Below are 25,977 nucleotides of genomic sequence, written 5' to 3'. Positions count from 1 at the left end.
CGAGGCTGCTTGTGCGGCCTTGGCAGTCGCCAACTGCCACTCCTGATCTCCCTTGGGTGCTGCCACACTTACCAGCTCTGGTGCACCCAGTGCTTCCTCAGCTTCTTTCAAGCTAGTTGTGACTGAAGTCAATAAATCCTGTAGCGAGGTGTTACCTTCTCTGTCTATCTTCTCGAGTGCTCTAACGCCGTCCATAAAAAACGAGTGCTTTAAAAGGAAAGCTTTGGTTGCGTCCGTGAGGACCGTTTTCTTGCTTTCCTGTTCGACCTCCGGACCGTTTTCCGACAATTCCATGGAGTAGCATACCCTATCTCCGTACCGTTCCGGCTTCTTAGTGGTCCAGGCCAGACTCGGATTGTGCCGGGCTGAAGTTGATTGGATTGCGGAGTTGATAGGTTATGGTGTTGTGGTCTTTTTGGTCTCCACCGGGTTTGCTTCAAGTTTTCCTAAAACTTTTGCCCGTGTGGCGATTTGCGTGTGCCCGATTGAATCCCTCGGAACTCGGCGGAAATCTTTGGCTTTCTCCTTTCTCTGGTCTTGCCGTACTCTCTCCCAGAGTTATCTTTTGGCCTCGGTTTTCAGCAGCCTTTAGCAGCAACTTTTCTAAGCTGGAAGTAGCTTTATAGGTACAGAATCTCTTCAGACCTCCTTCTGCTTCCTCTTTGGCCAGATGGGTCGAGCTCCTTTCATATTAGGACCTCTCCTTGGCTCCAGGGTGACCGGGGCTTGTCCCGACCTTTCTGGGTAAGCGTGATAAGGTTTCTGCCTTCCTTCGCTCTGAATGGAAGACTGGCCCTGTCGTTCCACAAGATGTGTGTGGTTTCCTAAGGCCTTTAGGACCTGGTATAGTCCCACAAATTTTGCTTGTAGCTTGGGATTTTCTCCTCGTCTCCAGCGTTTATTCGTGAGCCATACCCAGACGCCTAGGGCGTACAGCGGCGGCTCTTGCCGTCCTTATGTGTCACATTCATCTGACTTTGTTGTAGCGCCTCGCGCACTGTCCGCAGCCTCTGCTGCACCTTAATGGCGTGCTCGTAGCCAGGAAAGAACTCGGTTGGTGGTTGGTGGCTTTCCAGCTAGTCCGGCGACCTCAGCTCCCGTCCCAACATCAACATGTTGCCTGTCTCTCCGGTTGCGGAGTGGGGGTGCCTCGGTATGCCCTCATCACCTGGGGAAGCAGCAGGTTCCGTTCGTCCTGTCCCCAGGCCAGGAGAAGGGCCCTCAAAGATTCTCCGAGACCCCAATTGTTCTGCTCAACGATTCCATTGGTCTGTGGTTGATAAGGAGTCGAATGGGTTTTCCCAATGTTTCAGCAGAGTTGGCAGATTTGGAGGATGGGAGGATCTTGCTGTAGTAGACAATGACTCTAGCAACCTTCCTGTATTTGGGACAACATGGCCCCAATTCAACATCAGCTGGCGTCTGTTTCCAGGAAGTACTGTTTTTGGGCATTCGGGTAGCCCAAGATCAGGGCAGTGCTGATACTATCCTTCAGTGCGTTGAGAGCAATCTGTTGCCCTTCCGTCCATCTCTAGGGCTCTCTTTTTTTCGGTCAGTCGGTGCAAGGGATGCGCTATAGGGGCAAAGTCTGGGATATACTGTCAGTAGTAGCCGACCTTACTTAGGAATCCTTAGATTTCTTTCACTTCACGCAGGCTCGGCCATTCCGTGACTGCCCTCACCTTGTCGGGGTCTGTAGAGACTCCATCCTGGCTTACTATGTGGCCCAGGTAGCGGGCCTGGGGTTGCAATAGTTTAAACTTAAACGGCTGTAGCTTCACTCCGGCCTAGTAGAGTCTCTTAGAGACCTCCTCCAGCCGATGCAGATGCGTATCGAAGTCCAGGGGGATGACTATAATATAATCTGGATATAGTAACAGCGTTCTCCAGTTGAGGCCGAATAGCACACATTCCATGAGTCTTTGGAAGGTGGCGGGGGCGGGCGTCAGTCTGAAAGGCAACACTTCCCATTTCCATAATCTGGACCCTGTCAGGAAAGCGGACTTCTCCTGCGCCTCTGCATCCAGGGGTACTTGCCAGTACCCGCTCACCAGGTTGAGCGTGCTGAAATAGCGGCTGCCAGACAGGGTGTCCAGGCTGTGGTTGATCCTGGGTAGAGGGTCGGCCTCCTGCTAAGTGACGGTGTTTGGACGCCGGTAGTCGATGCAGAAGCGCCACTTTCCATCCTTTTTTTGGACTAACACAACGGGGAGCTCCAAGCTCCTGCAGCTAGCTCAGTTAGCCCTTGCTTGAGCAGATCCTGGACCTGCCTTTTGGCCTTGGCCTCCTTCTCCGGTCTGATTGTGTGGGGGGAAGATGGAGGGTGTTGCTGGAATTGCCGAGTGCCCTTCTTAAGTGGAATGGAATGTTCCACCTCGGTCATCCTTCCTACATTGTCATCACCCGTACTGAACACAGTAGCATATCGACTCAGCAAGGAAACCAACCTCGCCGTTTGACCCGTCCCCTTACATTTCAGCTGGGCCGCTTAGAACAATTCCTCAAGGTGAGCCGGCACTCCATTGATAGAAGTCGGACCGGCGTCACACAGTAAGGGATCGTCCTCTTTGACCTGTGGGGTCTCCACTCCCGTGTACATGTCGATACTGGCTTCGGACCGGAAAGTCAATGGCTGCATTCATGCAGTGGGTGATGACCTGTCTCTTGGGTCCCGGCAACTTGGGCAACCCGGGTCTTTGGTAATGTGACAGTGTATTGTCATCTCTGCCCAGGCAGGTACCACTACCCCCTTTTTGGCCTGTACCTTGCTCTGTAGCAGCCGCCCATGTCGGTCCGTGCAGACCAGCTGTCTGCCATCCACTCGGACCACCGGCTGCTCAAATTCGATGGGGCCCTGATGGGCCACGGAGAATGGCATTTTTGGTATGGCATTCTCACTGAGATGGCTAACCACAAAAACCTCTTTTATCTTTACATTTCTCAGGTGGATGGTCAAATAGATTATCCCATAGAAGGGGAGCCATGTTCTGTCAGCCAATATTCCGTGGCTTTCACTCTCCTTGAGTTGGTCCCGTACAGCTCCTGGCAATCGGTCAAAGACCTGCCTATTGATCAGGTTTGTAGTGCATTCTTTGTCTGAAAGAAACTGGATGGGCGACCCGTCCACTGTTCTTGGAAAAAAAAGGCTGGTGGAGTGAGGTCGGCTAGGGGCTTGAATCCTTGTGGTGTCTTCCAAGACATCTTCCGTGATGCCTGGGACACTTTTTTTCTGCGGTTGGGCGGGTCAGTCCCTTGATCTGCTCCGCATCCGGGGAAGACCCATGGCTCCAGTGATTGCCATCCCCAAGGCGGAGAAAGGGTCGGCCCTGCCGCCTTTAAGGCAAGCTTCCGACCATCCGGCCCACTGGGGGTGGTTCTCGCTGTCTGAGGTGGAGGGGATTTGGGGGTCACCCTCTTTCGTTTCAGACTACGTCCCTGCCGTTTGCACGGAGGGGCATAGGCAGCATCCGAGACAGTGGGAATATCCAGATTGGCCTCACTCAAAGACTGGTAGTAGTTTCGTGTTTCCACAGGCATTTCCTGTGCACGGGTTTTCCTCTGTCAAGTCCTTGCTGTTTGAAATCAATCGTCGGTTGTCACTGAATCATGTGTAGTCCTATTGTGTTTCCGGGGTTTGGCCTTGGTACAGCCAGTAGACGGAGCTACTGTGGCCATTCTTCGTTTCCCAAAGCCGGTTTGGTGTAGCGAGGGCAATTGTTCCGTATGTGCCCCAGTTTCCCACATCCCAAGCAAAGGGTAGCTGGCTGGCTCCTCTTCTCGGTTGGAGTGCGTACCTGCTCCTTGAGCCATTCAACCTTGTCCGTGAGATTTAGGACCTGCTGGGCTAGTCATCTTACAATGTCGGTTTTGGCCGAGTTCACCTGGTCGGAGGTTCCTTCCTTCAGGGTTCGTACCGATGATCCGGTGGAGGTACACTTGACTCTTTGGATCTGGAAGTAGTCATTCTCGATTGTACAGCGTCAGCCAGCGTGGGTGTTTGTACGGCCAACAGATGTCGCTGCAGGGCAGGATCCTTTAGTTAGCTACAGAAATTCTCCATAACCATACTATTTCGGTGTCGATTCGGCAGGAACCCGCACGTAATGCGTACTAACCTCTCGACCTCGATAGCATGATCCTGAAGTGTCATCGTTTTCTCCTGCCTAAGGGCGTTGAGCTGTCTTAGCGCCTGCCTGGCAGATAGCCCGAATCTTGCCCAGAGGGCATTGAAAATGGCTTCTTGGTCCTCGGCCCGTCCACAGTCCTCAGCCTGTTTGCCCAGAGTTTCCCGGAGGTGCAATAGGGTTGCTCCTTCTCTCCACTGATTTGCGTCAGCTACCTTTGTGCATCGAGTGTTGAAGTACTCCACATCTCCCTTTCCACTGTACTGGAGAATCCTAAAATGTGGTGCAGGTTTCTGAGCCCTTGGCATCAGTTTTACCCGTTTCAGTGCCTCGACTAGTCGGTTGGGTCCTGGGGCAGCACTCCTTGCTCTCCTATTGGCCATGTCTGGCTTTCAGTAAGTTTCCGTTTTTTTCCCAAAGCAGTGCCTCTTCTGTGTCCATGGCTGTTGGCTCTTTTCCGGGTTTCTGTCTTTAGGAAGTTCTTTCAGAAGGAGCAACACTGCCTCCTTAGGCATTTCCTGTTGGAGCATTTAGTAGGTTTCTGCTCCCAGAGCAGTACATCCACTGGGTTCGATACCTCTGGACTTTTTACAGCCTTCTGTGGGTTTCTTCCTGTTGTCAAAATGTTCTTTCAATAGGAGCATTGTTGTGATTTTTCAGGCAGCCCAGTTCATCTAGAGTCCAGTAATCCTCCCAGTGTCCAGTGATCCTGGTGCGAGTCCTGTGGTGGAGTTTTTGGGATTGTCAGCAATCCCACCGCTGCCACCAGTGTAAAGGTTTTGTGCGACCTTCACTTTTCCTTCACTAGTGCAAGACTCAGAGCATGAGTTTATACATATTATTTCTGCTTAGTTCATAGGTTGTACCATAATGCTCAAGTAACAGGTAATGAACAGGACCAGAACAGCTCTGCTCTTTTATACAAATGTTCGAGCTTATATAGCTAGTAAGCTATGCCTCTGTTTTACTTGGCTGGACCTACATGGCTCGGCCCGGCTCGGTTTTGACTCGGCACGGTTCTGGCTTGGCTTTGGCTTGGCTTGGCTAAACTCTGACTTTGTTATTCTGCCTGACTGAGCACAGCCCGGATCGGCTTAGCTCAGCCCTAGGCTCAGCTCTCAGTGGATCACATTACACAACAATATTGTTGTGGCGCACACACACATGCACCCACAGGCACATACTTGTAAACATGCGCACACATGCGCACACATGCACACACACGCACACACACGCACACACATGCACCCACACATTTGCATATGCACAAACACACACAAACACACACATGCACACGCACATGCACACAATCACACACGCGCACATGCGTGCATGCGCGCACACACACACTTAAAGTTAAATTTTATTAGGTATTTTTAACTATTTTACAGGCTTAGTTGCAACTTATTCAACTTGTTTTTATCACAACTCTAACTCTGTTACTGGTTTTAAAAATAAAATTTTGTCATTTTATTCAAGAGCATTGCTGCATTAAAAATCCTTAGTCACTGTATTTCTTTCTGGCGTTTTGACCCCGATTTCGCCAAATAAATTTTGGTGACTTTTTGATGTATGTAATAACCACACTGATTGCCAAATTTGAACCAGCGCAATATCTTGTTGCGTTCATCTGCTGAGATAACATATGTATGGAGATGGAAAAAAGCGGTCTATCATGGTGGTTGTATCGTGAGGGCACCCTGCTTTGTTTCTTGCTTTATTAAATACGTTGACTATATTACCTGAAAACTAGTTTACTAATTGAAAAAAAATATATCAAATGGTAGTCATGTGATGAGAAAAAGTATTTCATTTGAGTGATATCATAGTTTGGAGGTAAAACACAAAACAAATTGTGTGAGAGGCAGCAAGATAAAGAAGCCTCAAATGTATTAGTTGATCACACATATATGATTGAATTGACCTCCTAGGAAACCATTTGTTGTTTAATGTATACCATATTTGTTCTGCTAGCCCTCTTGACTGCAGTATAAAGTCATTGTCTCTAAGATTTAATAACCTTTGAGAAGACAGATTAAAATTGATTATGACTTTCTCACTATATACAAGAAATGACATACAGCAGGTAACTTTCCACAGGTTTTAGTTAATGTTGTATTCACGGAAAGTAAACCCTGGTTCCCATATCAATTGGGAGACTCCGGCGGTAATATGCACAGCGAAATGCTTGCGAAGCTATTATCGCCGGCATCTGTTCACATAAAGCCACATCATTAATAATATCGTAAACATAATTGCGTAATCAAATAAAATGTTTGCTCGCCATGCTGTTCCTATAATGGTGACTTTTACCCATACAGTGCATTTCGGGAATGTTTTGCCTGTGGTCTTTTGCGAAATTTGAGCAGTGCGAAACTATTGCGATGCCGCCGGCGACTAACGGCGGTCCTTGGCGGTACCCAGCGCGTAGGTTCTCATTTCACCGCTAATAGCCTACGGTGCTGTCGCCGGTGCTTTGCAACGCATATGGGAACCAGGCTTTAGCAGTGTTGAGCACATTGTCATATAACTTACTGTTTAAAAACTCACTAAAAGTAGTAAAACCTGTGGTAATTAAAAAAAAAGGAAAAGCATTGCTGCTACTAAAATTAGTCAAAGTTTAAATATGAGCGATTTCTTTAGAATTTATGTTAACAGTCAACATAATTTGTGTACTTATGGCTAAGCTAGACACAGCCACAAGCTACATGTATATAGTTAATCTGCCACCAAAATCATTAAAGATAAACAGTGAATAACAATATACCAAAGGTTATTTTTGTTTTCACTTTACTTTACTTTATAATTACATATATTGTTCAATTATTGTTTGCCATATATACTCATGTACAAAACAAATTTGAGAGAGACTTTTGAAAAAATTTAAAAATTTTTTGTGGACTTCTACCGGAGTAATTCTTGTGAACATGTTGCTGCTAATTCGGATAGAGTATAAACCCCAAAACATCTGTTATTATTAATAAAATATACATATAGTGATATGACGCCTTGATAAGCACTCATAACCATGGCGCTTCATGTAAATATGTTAAACATAGTTTGCAAAGTCACCAGTACTGAATATTTGTAAAAATATGATATAATGCATTGTAAAGGACTCAGCCCATCTCTTTGCTCTCCAAAAGACGAGCAAAGCAATTAAACACACCGACTGTTTAATCACAGAATTTATGTATTTAATAAAAATATAAAGATATAATAATTCTGCAACAAAAAATAAGCACATGGACAGTGTATGCCTACAACTCTGCCCTAACAACATCAGACAGTCCCTTATATACGTTTTTTCTCTGATTAGGCTCTGCCCCTTCAATAACTTATTTGCAATAATTTTGTCTACTTGGCCTCTGAGCCAGCTCATAAACAAGCAAGTCTTTTGCCATGTTGGGGAGCAACAGCTAATAGTTCAAGCTGGCTCTGTCCATGACGCTCTGCCTTCACACTTTACCCCCTTGGAAAGCCCTGGAGGTGCCCAGTCAGTGGTGGAAGCTACAGTAGCTGGGAACAGAGCCAATGCTGTCTTGCTCCAAATTAAACTCATTATAGATGTACTTCAATCTGCACAAATTCTCGGTCTTTTTGTAGGCACCAGGCCTTTAACAGTTGACTCATCAGCATGGCCTTCATTTGTCAATAGTGGCTATTTTCTACTATCTGATGAGGTTTATTTTACTAGCGTACATATACGGGGTATATTAGAGGTTATATATACATATATATATATATATATATATATATATATATATATATATATATATATATATATATATTTATATATATATATATATACATGGCGTGTATATACAAGGTTTTATCTGTGTTAGTTTCACGGAAAAGACGAATCAACCCTTCAGTCGGGGACTTTCTCTGGTCGCGGGTTTGGTGGCCTGACACATTTGCAGCTCCGGGGGTGTTGTCTTCTGAGGAGTTGGTGCGGATCTCATTCTTACTAGTTAGCTGTTAGTTCTAGACTCAGGGCAGCTAGGCGGGCATAATAGAGTTACAGCAGCCTAAGCCTTAGCTCTGACAAAACCTCCATCAATAGTTCTTCTTTCAGCTCTGTCGGACTCGTGACAACTGTCGGATGACAAGGTTGCATATCCAAGTCAGCCAGCCACCACCTTTCATGTAAGAACTGATTCTAACTTACCCGTTCAATCAAATACACTATGTCATCACATTTGGGGTCCCAGTGTACTTTTCGGTGCACAATGAGCTGGTTTTACAAATTGTACTGGTATCGGCAGGAGCTAACATCAGTATCGAAGTGCTGTAGTACATGATGCTAGTTCCCACAGGCACTTGTTTTTTAATTTATTTTTCCACTCATTTATAGATGCTGCCACTGACATAACGCTTGGTGAAAACACCTCATTTTTGGCTTCGTTGAAAATTTAGCCATCTTAACCATTAGCTTTCTTAGTGGTGGCTGTGTAGGTGTCTGCTATGGAATAGGCTTGGTTTCGAATAGGCACAAGATTCAAACCGGTTTTTTCAGCTCAATTTTTTTTACTCTTTCGATCCAGTCAAACTGCTAACTAATCTCCAAGGGCCTCTTGACCAGTTGGTTGTTTTGAATAGTTTTAAATGGCACGATGCAAGCAATATTGGTCTAGTCAACAGTTGTAAAGGAGTCGACCAGGCGTGTTTTAAAACCAGCGTCTCTGCAAGTTAAAGAATGGCCTGAGGAGACACAGCCAGCAAGAGACTTGTGGGCTAAGTTAGTTTTGCTAGAATATAATTTTCCTATCGCTCCTGTCTCCTCAATAGTTCCACATCTAAGCCTCCAGTTGTTTGCAGAAGCAAAAGTAGTGAAGGTCTCTTCATTTTGCCGTGCCAGCTAAAAATAGCTTTACACTTTTCCCGTGCCTCCTTTTCCTGTCCCTTGCCTATTTTATATTGGGGCCTCTCTTGGGTCTTATGGTAACACGTACTAGTCTGAACTCTTCTTTGAAAGCATCAAAAATATTCAGCTTGCTTCCGGCCTGCAATTAAAAGTAGTTCTGTAACTCTATGAGCAAGTGTGGTTTTTCCAATCTTTCATGACCTGGAAAGGTCCCAAAAACTTGGTCTGTAGCTTATAGCGTCTTCTCGTCTTTTCCCCTTATTTATGAGAATTACCCAGTCTCCTGGTGAATACAGCGGCAGTTCCTCTTCGTCTTCCTATTTGACAGCCATCAGCTCATCATAGAAGATTGCGTGGACTTCTTCTCAGTTTTTTTTAGCCTGAGCTATCAGCAAAATGCTTCCTTGATCTCTAGCGTTTCTCTAGCTCCAGTTTTCTCCTTAAGCTTTTTTTAATTTCTACTGCATATTCATGCGCTAGCAAAACTTTCTGTGTAAGTTTGACATCCAACCTGATCCAGAAACTAACGTTTCCGCCCTAGCATTCGCATGTGTTCCGTTTCCTTTTGGGATGAGTGTGGTATACCCCAGTAAATCTTTGTAAATTAAAGAAGCAACAAATTCCTTTACTTATTGACTTCAGTTTATTAGCGGAGGCCTGAACAAACTGCCAGATTTCTATGACATATTGCACTCCTCTATTTCATTTGCCTGAAAGTTATATGGGGTTTGAGACTTCTCCACTCGTGACACACCCGCTGCCAATATTAGATGTTTAAGTTAACCTGTCTGTTGGTTTAGACCGGTTTAGGCAAACTCATGTAGCAAAACACCCGTTATCTAGGGTGCCATCTATTATCAGTACAGTGGCTTCAAGAAGAACCAGCACATTTTTATACCAGCTGTAGGGGTTCGTCAGCACAAGGGTCCTTTTATTACCTTTATGTTTCTAATAGGAAGCCTACTGAATCTACAGCAACATTCTGCCATGGCCGGCCAGCGTAACACCTCTGCCTTTCTTTAGCAGTGGTTTTTCTACCATTCATAGCAGCTTGGCAGACTGAGCAACATCTGACCAACCGCCTTACTATTTTCCTCAGACCTGGCCAGTACTTGATCCTTCAAAGCTGAGTTGTTGTTCTGCCTACCACATAATGAGTCAAAGCACATGCTTGCCCAATTTTAATTTTATGGATGGCCAACAAGGAAATGGCACACCTCTGGGCTGCTCATTGGAAAATATCCAGGTTTCCAGGGCTCTGTCCAGGCTGTCTTAAGGGTTTCCTACATCTTGTACTGCTTCTGAAGTTTTCATTCTTACTATTCCAGCTGATCCTGGGTCGTATCATTGCCATCTAAACATGCCAGGTACATTGTGGCCTTTAGTAACAGCTGCTTGGTTGTAATGAGCTTTCACTCAATATGTGTCAATAAATTCCTAGTCAATAGAACATTGGCTGGTCTCGAATCAGCTTTTTGTGCTGCTAGTAAAATACAAACGAATGGGCCAGCTGCTCCCATTTTTAATGCAGCGAGTTGGTCCAACAGACCAACTGTTATGTCTGGTGGTATGCAAACTTTATATACAGTTCATCAGGCTTGATGAGTTAGAGTGTTTACTTAGTTGTATAATATATTTATGTTTCAGAACTTTGCTTCAAACAGAAGGGTATATCTGTAGTACTCTAGTAACAGAATATGTAATGTACAGGTTGTTCTTTAGATACATTAACAATGTAGATTATTATAAAGATATCAGGACAACAAGCAATTAGTGCTAGATTTTTGTTAAATGTTATGGCGTTAAATCACAAACACTTTGGACAAACATAACATACAGTTAACTCTTAATTTTACCATGTCAACATCTGTTTTTCTATGTCATAAGTTGTAGAAGAGATTTGCTATACAGCATTACTTGGATTTGGTGTCAGAGCTATCATAAATTCCAGAGTTTTATTCTATCACAAAGTACCTAAACCTCTGAAGAACTCTGTTGATTCTTGAGGCTAGTTGGAATGATGTTAACTGATTGCTGATGAAGCTTCAGTTCAAGATTCGACTGTAAAAGCATTAGTGCACTTTCAGTGAATAGAGGGTGTTAGTGATTTCTGGACCAGCCTCTGCAAAAGGTTGAGTTTTAAGTCTTGTAAGTATATCAAGTCTGTTTCACTGTGTAATGCTGCGACTCACTTCATTCAATACTGCAAAAGTTCTATCAGATAGTTTTTCTATCACCTTGCCTCCCGCACATTGATTCTTTTTTTGGCTTATGCTGTTGATGAGTACAGAGATGCCCAGTGATATACAGTAGGCTGCGGATCTATGGCAAATAGATTATATTTTTTTAAATTTGCAAGCTGTTTCAATCTTTCTCCAGTAACTTCAGTAAGCTTGACACTTTAGCCTAAGCTTCTTCTTTGGGAAGTACAGACCAGGTAGCCTGTCAGAATACGATTTTCACAGTTGAAGTAAGGTGACATTCCAGCTTTCAAAATATTACTGCATTCTAAAAGAAGCACACAAAGACCATTTGAGTGTTTCAGGATTCGTTTGTGAATTTTAACACCATATTCTGTTTAATGTTTAATTCGGTGCGTCTTGAAAAAGTGGCAATAGGGTTGAAAATTTGTCACAGAAACATGTGAACACAGATGCAGTAAACTGTGGTCTATTGCCAGACCAAACTGTGTCTGGGATTCCTAGGCTGGTAAATCTCTTCTTTTGTATGCAATTCCTTCCGTTTTTCAAACTTGAAGTAGTCTGTAAGGTAGTCAAAAATGAACAGATAGTCGCTGTTTTTATGTTGTTGAACAAATCTATTCCAACTTTACTTCAGAATCTACTGTGATTTTATGATTTTGAGTAGTTTATTGTTGCTGATCTGATGTATCCATAGTAGAGCTGACACACTGTTCTGTGTTGCTTCTAAAGCCATATAACTTCTAAATACATTGACGGTCAATATACACATGACATAGAACCACGAGTGACAGAAACTCCTTGATTAATAAGTGGTAGATTTTACAGAATTCTTTTTAAACTAATCAACTTAGTACGGTTAACTCACTAAAGGAGGTGGTAGTAAAATTTCAGATTACCATCCACATCTTTGTGAGGTGCCAGCCATCCTGTTGTGACGAGTAGATTAACTTTTCGTTACTCTGAATTTTCTTCGTTATCTGGTTTTATCTGCTTATATTTTCTTGCAGAAACCAGTGCATCTTGTTGATGATAACAAGGGTTGAGGTCAAATATAAACGGTTCTACTTAAAAGACCGTTTTTGAATTTTTAATGCTACACTCTCTGTCAACCAGACATCTTGATAGCATGTCTGCTGTAACCTGTTTGTCTAAAGGCTTGTAAAATACTTAGGATAGATAGCATTGGCATAGTAACTACATGGACCACAGCCTTCAAACACCTTGAGAAGAAATTTACTGAATATTGCTACTAAAGGTTGGTTACCTACACAAATAGTTACATTGCAATTGCCATAGCCATATTGGTCAAATATTTGCAGTAACTCCATTTTTTCCTGTAGATCTAACTCAATGGGGCAAAGGTCTGTCTTGCTATCAGTAAGACTCTTTCCCACAAAGGCTATTTGTTTGTCATATTGAAAGAGTGTGCTTCCTAGTCCATCGGTGATGGACTAGTTTGAACAATCACTGGCTTATTCAACTTTAAATGCTCAGATGTTTCAGTCTGCCAAAAGATTTTCTCGGACTTAATTATGACAAAAATCTATATCCATCAACATGAGAAGTTGTCTTGATGGTTCTGATTCTGGAGAAGAGTTGGGAATGAAGTTGGAGAGGTAGTTAATTTGACTGAGAAACTTTATGACAAACTCACCATTTTTGGACCCTGCTTTACTCAGTTTTTTATATAAAGGTGATTCGATAAGTGAAAATAATGTATTCATAAATTTCATGAATATTGTGATGTTTGCTAACTTTTCGAGCTGTGTTCATATAAGTGTTGGCTTCACACTGGAACTTTTTTAGTTACGTTTGAACTGTAAATTTTTTAAGACTTTTTCATAATGGCTGCTTAAGCAGCCATTATAAAAAAGTGAGTGACAGAAATTTTTTAAGACTTTGAACTAAAAACGTTCTTTTGAAATTTGCTTTTATTTGTACAAAGAGGTCTGATATCATTTTTTAAGTGTAGGAGTCGGACCAAATTAAATTTATTGGAGAATGAAAGTTTAATATGGTGACTATTGTTTAAACTAAAACAGTTTTAAAATTTGCTAATAGTTTCTAGGAAGAAAAGATCGAAGACTGAGGACAGACCAAGGTCAAGTAGGCCTAAAGAAGAGGCTACTTCAGCCAATTTAAAAGATTTTGACAAGCCTTCAGAGCAGATGGAAGAATAAAAGTATATGAAATTGCTAAATTATCGAGCAACTCCAAGAGAGATAAAATCCATTCTTCATGAAAATCTTGGGTACTCAAAGGTGCTGTGCAGTAGGTACCCAAATCGCGCAGTGATGCCAACAAACCTAAGCAGTTGAACCTTTTAGGAAGAAACAGACCTTGGACTTGTGAGGAGACTTGAGTGGTATGCTATGAGCCTGAGTGAAAGCTGCAGTCAGTGCATTTGAAACACCCATTATCTCCTCTCAGAAAAAGATAAAAGCACAGACAAATGTCAAAATGTAATGTTGATTGTGGTTGAGGATGTGAGAGCCCTCATAACGCTAAGCTTTTTTAAGCAGGAAACCACAGTGAACAGTTGTAACTTCTGCCAACTTCTACAGTTAAACCAAGTCAAGATGGGCATTAAGGACAAAATAAATAGCATGCAATCTGGTGTTGCCATTCTCCACCAATTCAGTGCAAGACCAAACACTACCACTTGAATAATTGAGACTATCAACGGACTATGTTGAAAACTGTTGCACTACCCACCTCTCAGCCCTAATTGTGCACCTTCTGACTATTATAGCTTTGGTGCTCTAAAGTCCTATATCATAGGCATTCATATGGATATTTGCTATGACGTCCCAGAAACGGTGAGCAAATTGTTAAATGGCACTCTACAGAATTTTACGTTGATGAAATAAAAAAATACTAATAAGATGGCAAAATTGTGTTGACTTGTCTGGCAACTACATTGAAGCAAATTAAATGCTTACCTCAATTGCAACTTATCTATAGTGAAATTAATTTCACTGATCAAATCACCTTGTTATAATGTGTTGATCTCAATTTAAATCAAGCAATACAACAATAACTCACATTTATTTTAGTTGAGTTTCAGGTTAACTTGTTGAGCATTCTCCAGCATCATTTTTAAGTTTGAGTTGTTTTCTTCTGTGGCTTCCTCAACTGTTATCACTTGCCATACGTCAAAGTGTCATCTGTGACCATTAATACACTTTTAAGACGATCTAGCACATCTGATGGTTTCCTCTGGAACTCCTCTGAACTAGATAATAGGACAGATGACGTTTAAAGCACATTGTATTTGCCAAACGGCGTTTAGAATGCAGTGAGGTCACTCAATTCATTTTGTACCACAAAGTAAAATACTTTCAGGTACTAAATCTTCTGGTGTTGATATACACTAATGATTGCTTGTTAAAGCATTATAAGGATTAACCAGTAGCACAAGACTGTCAGCTTACTGGTATGTTTTCTCCAAACCAGTGTGTTGTTTAACTAGAGTGTTGGGTAATTTACTTTGGACACTATTGCGTTCTCTGACAATGAAGTGAGCTATTTCTTAAAGTTAGAGGTGTCTAACCTTTTTTAGAGTAGGAGCAATTATGCAAAGTCCAGCCTAGGCTGAGGGCCACACATATCTGCTTCATGAATTACAAATAATTAGTTTTCATAATTTTATGCATTGCATCTATTCATCACGTGTTATTCCCATTCTCCACAGCCAATACATTTGTTTTAATTACATGTTATTGCTAAAGCACAAATGCTTCAAAATATTGGTTTTAAATAAATAGACATGTAATTACCAAGTGCATCATATAAAATCTATGTGCAGTGTCCTTGTTGAAGAGGTATAATTGCAGTGCTAAGTTTTTACTGGTAATGGTGCGGAGCATATCACTCTCAGTGAGCCACTTGGTACGGCTTCTCTTGTACAATCCTGTCTAGGTCACGTTTAATATCTAAAAATGAAATCCTGAGCTGCTGAGCTATAAATGCTCATAGGTTAGTCCGGTTTTGGTATGCTTTATGCGACTGAAGAACTGCTCACATAAGTAGGTAGAGCCGAAGAGGATGACCATTTGCAGAGCATGTTTATGCAGAGCTGGACATGTGCCAACAGGAAATAAATCTTGATAAAACTCTATGAGTTCATGGCTGAAAGGTTGTTGTTTAGACTTTCTTTGGTCTGCAAGTCAATAAGTTCCATCTGTAACTCGGCTGCTACACTGCTACGGTTGACAGAAAATGGATAGGCAAATATCTTTATCTTTTTTGTTTCTGGAAACTGCAAAAATCTTCTTTCAAAATCAGCTGATAGATTTGACACGATGTTGAGGCATTGCTCAGAGTTGACCTCAACACATTAGCCTTTCTGCTGATGCTCTGACAGATTTTCGAAGTGAGCATAATTCTCCTCTTGAAGTTGCTGCTCCCACAGCTCAAGTTTTGTCCTGAATGCAGTGATGTATCTCCAGAGTTGAGATATGTCTGTTTATTTCCTTGTAGCTGAAAGTTCACTACTGACATATGCGCTGTGATATCAGCTAGAAATGCCGAATCAGTGATAGAATTGATCTTTGAAATCATCACACTCGCAACCCTTGTTTTTCATAAATAAATCACTATCTGCTAGCAGGCTGTAAAATTTTCACAGTGTTTTAGCTCGGCTGAGCCACCTGACTTTACAGTAACTTGTTACATCCATGTATTCACATTTTATCTCCTCAAGCATAATTTTAAATTGGCGATGATTCAATACTCGTGATCAAATGAACTTAACAATAGATACAACCAAACCCATAACATGATCCATCCTCAGAGTTTGTGCTGCTACAGTAATTTTTCTTGATGTATGACACAATGGTGCACCACTAAAGGACCTATTAGTCCAGTTTTTTCTCCGTCATTGCAGGTGCTTCATCAGTACAAATGCCAGAAATCTTTTACAGTGGTAGACTGAACTCAGCTAGTTCTTTTAAGAGACTCTCATAGACCTCTTTTCCGGTTGTTGTGCCATGAACAGTTCTCATTATTAGAAAATCTTAAGTAACATTGAATTCATTACCAATGTCCACATTATAATTGCAAACTGAGAAGTGTCAGACAGATCTGTACTATTATCTAATGCTATGCTGAACTAAACAAACTTTTCAATCGGGGCTTCCATTGTACGCTAAATGTCCTTACTCAGATTTTGCACTCTCTTTGCAATGGGGTTTCTTGACGGAGCAACACTTTTTAAATTGCCCTTTTTATCAGGGCAGAATTCATCCACAAACACTGTCAGTACCTAAAAATAATAAAGCAAGGTTAAGATAAATGAAATTAATAGTTACTAAAATATAACAACAACGACAATGGCAAACCAAACGAACTCTTTTTGAAATTTTATTTTAGCTTCAGGTATATCAGGCTATGCAAGGAGTCATAACTTGTCTCTGTCTTTTAAGGTCTACAACTCCACACCAATTATTGTTTTATGCAACTCTTACCTGACATAAATTGAAAAAATGCTTACCTCCCTACCAAATTCTCTATGTTGAATTGGTAGTTGTCATTGACCAATTAGTTGAGCAATAGCGAGACAGAATTTTGTGGCTTTTTCACAATCTCTGCATATCTTGTAAAATGTTGCTGCTGATTATATGATAGCGAGTCCTATTTCTCCTGTCCGTTACGACCTGGGTATTGCTCATATGCGCTATGCCGGGTTGTATAATACGCTGTACTCTTTGAGCACAGCAATTACTTGATTGCATATGACACAAATTTCTTAGCTTTCCCCATAGTATTTGATAAAGTATTGCAGTTTCCAACTGTTATTAAAAACTCTTCCCTCACGGTCATCGTTCCTGCGTGTGGCCATAATTGTAACTGAGCAATTCAAGTTTAGCTGGCATCCAGGTAGCTGCAGAACATTCCCTAGCTCAAATTGGGGATTCCTGTTTGATAAGTTTATTCAGCTAATAGAAATAAAGGCTGTAAAAGAATTTCTAAAAAACAGATAAGGAATTCGAAATTTTCAACAATATTAGTTGGTGCATTTTTATGCGCACTACCCATAGTGGCGATATTTGTTAACTATAACCTAAGTACAAAGATAAACTAGTACAGAATTTTTTTAACATGCTGGTTTTTGGCGGCCACAAAAAACCCAGCCGAGGACCGGGTGCGGCCTCAGGGCCACGTGCTGAACATGTTGAACGCTTGAGATTATTTCAAGAATAGTGTCAATTACTTTCAAGTCAAAGTCAAGTTACGTTCAAAATTCCTTTTCAAGTCTACCTTGATTTGATTTTCAGCGGGTAGACATCCAATTTTTTCAAACACTTTTTCTGTGTGTCATAGATTTTGTTCAGTTGGTTGTATTCAAAATTATTTACAACATTAACCTGCTCACTATTTATTGTAATTAATCTTAGATCATCGTAGGCATCTGCTGACAATAGGCTTATGTTTTCCGCCTTCACTACATAGGGTTTAAAGTGTTGACCTTCCAGCTTTACTATGGATTTCCTACAGGTTTGGTTCCAGTTCAGTCGTACGATTGAAAATAAGGCTGTCTTTGCTTATTTTTTGTTTGTTTTTCAAGTGATTGGTAGTCTTTGGTATTCATACTATTGCTTGTAGACCCCGTGTTTAATTGGCACTGAATGCATTTTTTTTCTTAGTTTCAGTGTCTGAGGCAACTAGAGATGTTAGTTGTTTTTCACTGACCACCTGTAAGCATAAGGGTGATATTATGCGTAGACCCTGTGTTTAAGTGCTACTGAATCATTTTTTCCTCATTTTTTGGACGGGGGCAATTAGAGATCATAGTTGTTTCTTTTTTCACCACCTGCACATATGAGAGCGAGACATTTTAATCACTAATGCTGGTTAGTTGCTCAGACAGTTAGTCCATTTTCTATGGTACAGTACGGTATCGGTTTAAATAGGTGCGGTCTCGGTGTACTGTTGGTGCCCAAAACTGCCCAGCCTTAATTGTATTTTGCCAATGGCAGCCCTTCCGAATCCTTAAGCTTTAACGATGTAAGCAACTAATATTGATGTGTAAGAGGAGCGCTTGCATCATAAAATCATCACACATGTGGTCTAAACGGCAATATATCCCTGTTTATGTAGCATTTTGAGGTAGTCATCAATGGTTGTTCATCAAAGTTTGTGTTACTTTATAAAGTTTTTGCACGGTTTAATCCGAAACTTGACTTTTTTTTCTTATATTCTTATACACATGCAAGTAATTTAATATTTTATATAAACACTGAAACCTTTAAAAATGTCTAATTTCCTTAGTCTAATACACTTAAGAAAAAAAGCTATCTTGACAACATCATTTTTTTCTGATTTCATTTTCCCTACGAGATAATACCCAAACTCCTCTTTGAATCTTTTTCGGAGGTAATATCGCAAAATTCTCCAGTTTTTTGCAATGCAGAAAATGTACTTCATTCAGGTTGTGTACTCTAAAAGAAAACAGCACATCTCAGTCACTCACAGTAAAGTCTCTATTTTGGGCACAGTGTTATGACTGCTGGTATGTCCATAGTCTAATCAGTTAATCAGGTTTGGTGAGTTACAGTGTTCAGCTATTCGTATACTATAATTGTGTTCCGGACTTGCACTTTAAACTAGATAATATATCTTTAGGTTCATAATAATGATTTTAAAATACTCTAGCTTTTGATTCAATTTGTTTACATCTCTTCTTTAAATAGTTCAGGTGATAATGAGTTAGCCTGAAAGCCCAAGCCAGTCCAAAACTGCCTGAGCCTTTTTAATACTATTTGCTATCCCTTTTTTACTATGAACTTAGACCCGATAACAAACTTGAGATTGGGGTAGATTCTACTTGACTGATTTTAGCTAGAGTTTTACTTTTTCACCAAATTTAACACTTTCCTTACCGATGGAAGTACAGTTTAAGTCTTGTGCAACTAATCCAATATCATCCAAGTACCTTCATAATTATTTTTTGCTGTTCCAGCAACTCACAAGCTTCAGGCACCTACAACTGGCCTAATGAGCCATTTTTTACCAAAAGTCTTGCTTCTTTGTTTATGTCTAGGCCTTTCTTGCGTGCAAAGGGATGTGAGAACAGGAGAGGTTGGTGTATGGGCTTTGTTGTTTCACTTAGAGGCATGGATTGATGCAACTCGTAAGCCTAGTCAATGTCTCTTTATCCTCAAAGAAAAGTGTGTATTACCCAATCAGAAGGTTGTTGAGTCACTTTTTTGAAGTTTTTTGCAGTCCTTGTGAGCCGTCTATGATGAGCTATTTAAGTGAGTTGGCACCCCGCCTTCCACACTTTTGCTCTTCAGACAATTTTGTTAGCAGCACCAAATTGTCTAGAGCACAAAGTCCAACTTAAAGTTCTACGAACAAAAGTGTAACTAATGAAATGAGCCCCAACTGTTCGGCAAGAGTTAGGCATTGCGTAACTATGCAGCCTTTTCGGCACAGACCGGTCTTAGCTCGCAGCTAACAGGGCTCCATGAGCAGCCTTGTCAGCAGCTAACAGGGCTCCATGAGCAGCCCTTCTTACGCTTTGTAAAAAGTAATTTGAGGGTAGCAAAACAACATATAATGACCATATCAGATTAGGATGGCATGAACAGGTATCTCACCACCCACATCTTGCTTTTTCCAGTTCTTTTAGGCCGTCTATGATAAGTTCTCAAAGTGAATTGGCACCCCGCCTTCCGCGCTTTTGCTCTTCAGACAATTTTGTTAGCAGCACGAATTGTCTAGAGCACAAAGTCCAACTTAAAGTTCTACGAACAAAAGTGTAACTAATGAAATGAGCCTCAACTGTTCGGCAAGAGTTAGGCATTGCGTAACTATGCAGCCTTTTCGGCACAGACCGGTCTAAACTAGCAGCTAACAGGGCTCCATGAGCAGCCCTGTCAGCAGCTAACAGGGCTCCATGAGCAGCCCTTTTTAGGCTTTGTAAAAAGTAATTTGAGGGTAGCAAAACAGCATATAATGACCATATCAGATTAGACTAGCATTAACAGGTATCTCACCACCCACATCTTGCTTATATAGTGGTTCATGTCTATCTGTGCGTGTCAGGTGTTTTCCGTTTGTAGGAATCACAAGCTGCTGAAACTCTATGAATAACTAGTGAACTACCAGGCTCAGCACTCTGAGTCTGGTAAATGGCAATATCATTGATCTGGATCATTACAAAAACCTCAATCTTTACATATCACAATTGAGCTGGTGACCCGATCACCCGATAAAGAAGTAGCCAGGTCCATCAGCCAAATACCAGGGTTATCAGTCAAATGCTTTTGACACTCTACTGTTTGAGAAGCCGATCAGAAACTTGCTTGATCAGCAGGTGCGTGGTGCACCTTCAAGATTATCCAACACTGTTGGGATCAACCAATCGGGTTTTTTGTGAGAAATTACTTCTTCAAGTGAAGCTAGTCCTACATGTCCTCCTAGTTATTGTATGTCTGTGCCTTAATCTGTTTTCCACTGTTTCTGTCTTAAAAAGCAATGGAACACTACCCATTCCTTTTTGAGCATGCCACCTTTAGACCAGGTGCGTAGTTTGCCAACTCGATTAGTGGGACAAAAACTGCAAGAACTGGAGCTAGTCCTACCACATTTGAGTCAGCTTCCAGTAAGCTGCTGCTAGAGCTTATTTTTATTCTCAACTAGTCTGATTTGCTTCAGGTCACTGTACCTGAGATAATCTGGGATGTGTTTGGCTGGTCATGTTCTATTTTATATTAGGTTATGGCTAGGGTCAGCTGGCTAAACAAAGGACGGCTAACCAACATATCAGTTGGTTGGGTTAACCAATGTAGGTAAAAACTTAAATAATGCAGGCTAAATACTTACATGTATATTGCACTGGATTGCATTCCTGTATTTTCTTCTCTTGGCTAACTTTTCTAGTCTTGAATATCCCTATGATTATTCCATGAGCTCATTTGGTCTCTTTTTCCACCACTGACAAGCAAACCTTTGCAAACCAACACTCTGGTTGGTTTGTCAAGGCTTGCTTGTCAGTTCAAATGTACAAGATGGAAGATATCACAGAAGACAAGAAAGTTGCATTCATTCATTTTATTTATGCGTGCTCGTGCAAGCTTTATTGTGCAAAAGCATTAGAAGTTGGTCAGTTGTTCAATTTTTTGCTATAATATTTTATCGCCTATTTGTGTTCTTTTAGAGTGTGTGTCACTTTCAAGTTTTCATCATTAAACATAGTCATTTAGCTCTTTATCATAATTTTTTTGTGGAATTAGACATAGTTTTAGTTTGTAAGAAAGACCATTTGAATATATCGATCTAGGTTTCAGAGTAGTTCTTCCTGGCTAAGAAAATATAACAAAACTGAGCAATACCCAGCGGAAAGCGTACCAACTGTAAAAAGAAAGGAGGAAATAAGCTATGCTGAATGTCGACACCTAAATTATATTTTCATTTAAGTTGTCAAATTCGGTGGTATACTAGGGGTACCTGAGGCTTAGAAAACAATTTGCATTTTCTGGAAATGTAGGCAGGTGACTTTTAAATTATTAAGTCAAACTGTACTTTTAAAAAAATCAACACTTCACTATTCTAAAAAAATATTTATTTTTATATTGTGTCTTTGGTATGTATTATTATACATTACCTACTTTTAGACTTTGTTTAGTAGTAATCACAAAGGTATCGATAGTACATGTAATTATAAGATTATCACTTAACCCTTGATTAAATAAAAAACATTAACATTAGAATGAAATAACTTTGGTTCCGCATTATGTTGCTAATATCTTCAGTCTGAAAAACAAGTTATATAGCCAGCTAGCGAGGTTAAGAGAAAATTAGATTTTACAAGTTCACTGCCAGTATTAGTTAACCCATAAACTCAGTGTACAAGAAGTATGTTACTTAGAGCAAACAACACAGGCCGGTTCTGCATCCTGAATATAAGGTGGGCAGTATCAAAGGTGGAGGCAGCTTCCTTGAACAAAATAGAATAATGCACTATTCGTATTGACATGTAATCCAGTTAATGCTTCTGGTTCTTTGTCCATACATACATAGTTATAGGCTCTTTTGTGGCTGTGGTGCCCTGACATCAGATATCCTTCGTACTCCTAAATCAAAATGAGCTCAGTTTTTATGTTTAACAGTTAGTCACGTTTTTATATTTACAAGCTTAACTACATTTGTTTAAATGTCTTAATGTAAATTTTGGTCTATATTCTTTCTCATCTTCATCTATCATTAAATTGGTGGTTTTCTATTTACTGCATACTTGTAGAAAAAAAATTGAGGGAACAACTTCATTTTTATCATAGTACTACAAGAATAATAGCATTTAGGTTAAAAAAACATATATTGCATCAAGCAGGGGATCTGAGAAGATTTGCTGCAAAACTACATTATAGTGATATTCTACATTGTGTATACAGCTAGCAACTTAATGAGTTTTTTGTTAAAGTGCCTGTTTCGGTTTATATGCCATTTATTTTATAAATTTTTGTTTTGAAACTGTATTTTTCAATATCAGCCTATATGTAAGATAAGCTTCAATTGGAGGATATATGGTACTTCACCTTATTCCAAGATGATGGACAAGTTCTTATAGCAGGAATCATAATAGTTGTAGACCTGCTAGGAAAGTAGCATCTGGAACAGGGTACATGCTGCTCATGCATACGACTGGGAAATATATTAGAGCCGGTCTGGTACTCTGCTCCATAGATGTGGTTACCCTGGTCACCTGCTAAGTATGAGTTACACTCTTGCTCTGAAGAGAGACATGTATAGACAGATGGGCCTCTTTCTTGGTCATGGCTTTGCCCTGCTGCTAGTCCTGTAGGATACACCTATAAATCATAAAATCTAGTAGAAAGCCATATCATTCAGCACTTGAAACAGCTCATTACACAAACAATACATGCTAAAAATATGCAAAATTGTAACAATATACATGAATGACAAGTCACCTTCTCTGCTTGAAAAAGTTAACTGCGAGGAACTGGAAGGAAGTGGAGGTTTTCTATAACCAACCTCTGTAGAGGAACTCTGAAGAGTTGCCACATGATTTTCTGCCCAATCTAATGTACGAACCTCTTCCTCCAGATGCTGGTTGCATCTCAGCTACAAATTGATCAAGTTTTATGTTACAAAAATTCCAACTTTTTATTAAAGTATTTTGATTTTTATTATTTCAGTTTTAGGTCTTATCCATGTACTTTTTTGGTTTGTACCTAGATTTTTTGTACAAACTGAGAGTACATAATTTATAGGTGTCTTATCATAGATTGCCTATTACATCTACCATGAACAAACTTTCTCTTACTTTTAGAATAATAGTTTTATTAAAATCAACTTGATACAAAATCTTCAGTTTTATGCAATGTTTACAGTGTGCTGCAAAAGAGAGACTCAACTAACCAGCTGAAGCGGGTTAACTCCTATCCTCTCCTACTTGCTTTTGTTGTTCAATTTCTTTCAACTTTCTGTTGTTACTTTGGAGGAGACTCAGCAATCCATGAGCAATTGTTTGGTTAAATTATTGTAGGAGTTCTTCTGAAAACAACATTGGTGTTGCTTATCTCGGAAACACTATAAAGCTTTGTGGTTCAATACTGATTTTACTGTGTAATTATTTCCCTTCAAATTGATATGAGCCTCTTTTTCATTTTCATCAGATTTTTTACAATGGTGCTTTACTTGATAAAAATCGGAAACATATCATTATCAAAGTGCCAGTCAGATGGTAACGCTACAACAGACTTGGTCTGGCTTACCAATTTCCAATCCTTCCTGCTCTACCCAGCCTGATATGACTCTTCACAATCTTTACCATCTCTACTATTCCTACTATCTCTTTCAGGAGGTCCTCTCATGTATGAAAGTTGTCCTGTTGATAAAATATGCAACAAAACTCTGTGTTTCTGATGTTTTTTAAAACTGAAGTTTTTAGAGAAACTAAAATAGTTTAATTATGCTCCAAATCCAAACAAATGAAAACTTCAGCACAGGTTTTCAAAACTTTCAGGAATGTCTAGTGAGAATTTTGAATTATCAAGCAATAAGAAAGAGCACACAAGCATTGAAGTAAGAAAAGATATATTTAAAGTTTCTAAAGACTTATCTTCTCTCTGTCAACACAATTTTCATTAAACACGCTAACAAGTTTGTAAGAAAGTATGTTGACATCACCAACATGTGTACATTCAAAACTCACTGCATATCTAGCTCTGATTCAACACGCCATGACATAATCAAGTCCTAATTAATTGCAAGTGTTTGCTTACATTAGTTATCCAATTTACCACCCACTGGTTTTAAGTTTAATTGTATTGATAAGTTTTGCTCTCCTGACCAATGATTATCTTTTCAGTAAAGTTTGTATTTTTAATCAAGATCGATAGTTAAACTTAAGCTAGACTTCAGTTCAAAGTTTTATAGCTATTCAATATTTTGAATAGATGAAGCATACAAAAGATTTGTCAAGCTGGCAGGCACAAAGTAGTTTCAGTGTATGATATACAGAGGTCATTTAATAACTCCTGTAAGGCACACTTTTATGATTATTACCAGTCAATTAAGAGTTACTTATTTATGTTAGCAGTGCATTGAGAGAACAACTTCCTTTTCACTATGCTACCAAAACAACAATCATATCCAAATTGAAAAGAAAACATATATTCAATGTAAAATATATCTAGTGTAGAGCTGGGCGACCAAATAAATCCGCAGCTAAAGTATCATAGGGTGTGTCTCTACATATTGTATAAAACTGGCAAGCTGATAATTTTATTGTTAAATCTATTGCTTTGATATAAAACAAAACTGAATATAAATGCTCTATTGAAAAGTCGCTATAGTGATTGTCAAATTTTTGTGATGCTGATTGTAAAAATTTGCTAAATAACCTGGTGATAATTGACTTAGTACACCATCACTGAAATTCTCTTCTGTATGGCATGCTCCAGATTGGTTGGAGAGCTCATTGACACCTAGACATAAAGTTTTCAAATATGGGAATCCCATAAACCTCTGCATTTGAAACAGCTTCTCACCCACTAAGTGAACAGCTCAAATTTATTTGTCTTTTGATTAAATCTTTAAAATTTGATGTGATATCAAATCCTGTTTTTTCTTTATAAACCTAGATTCATACTAAAAAAAATCTAAGTTGGGTGCAAGTGCATGCTTCAAGCTCATCGTCTACATTATTCACAATGTACTTTGAACATGCATCATTATCATACAGTGTATTATATAAAGTTCCAAGTATTTGGTCTTTTATATGCACCTGCACTTTCAGACATTCAAATATGATGATCAAATCTACTTTCAAAATGAAAACAAACTTTCATGTGACCATTTAATTTTTTATAACCAAGTAAAACTAATTAGGTTCTGCTGTACGCCTCTACTTGTACCAGTTCAGAACCCACTTTTGTTAAACTGACTATTACTTAGATCGATTGCATGTAATTTAATGTACATATTTGACAACTTCTCACATGTATTCCATTTCCTTCTAACTGATCTAGTCTACTGGTTAAATAATCAACATCCTCCTTTAACAACTGGTAACTTATTTGAGAGTAGACAGACACAACCAGAGCAGATATTGCTATAACAGCAGTCAGTATCTTGATGACATCATTACGCTTTGATTGCTTGACTAGGTAGCCTTTTTCCATGATGTAATCTAAAATTAGCATACAAATCTTAGAGATAAAATACTTCAAATAACGAATTTTAATCACATCATATTAAATGTGATATTTTAATCATGATATAAACAGCATTATAATAAGGCATACCAGAC

This window comes from Watersipora subatra, chromosome 3, assembly GCF_963576615.1.
Source record: "Watersipora subatra chromosome 3, tzWatSuba1.1, whole genome shotgun sequence".
Lineage (NCBI taxonomy): Eukaryota > Metazoa > Bryozoa > Gymnolaemata > Cheilostomatida > Watersiporidae > Watersipora > Watersipora subatra.
Note: the sequence above shows the minus strand (reverse complement) of the source record.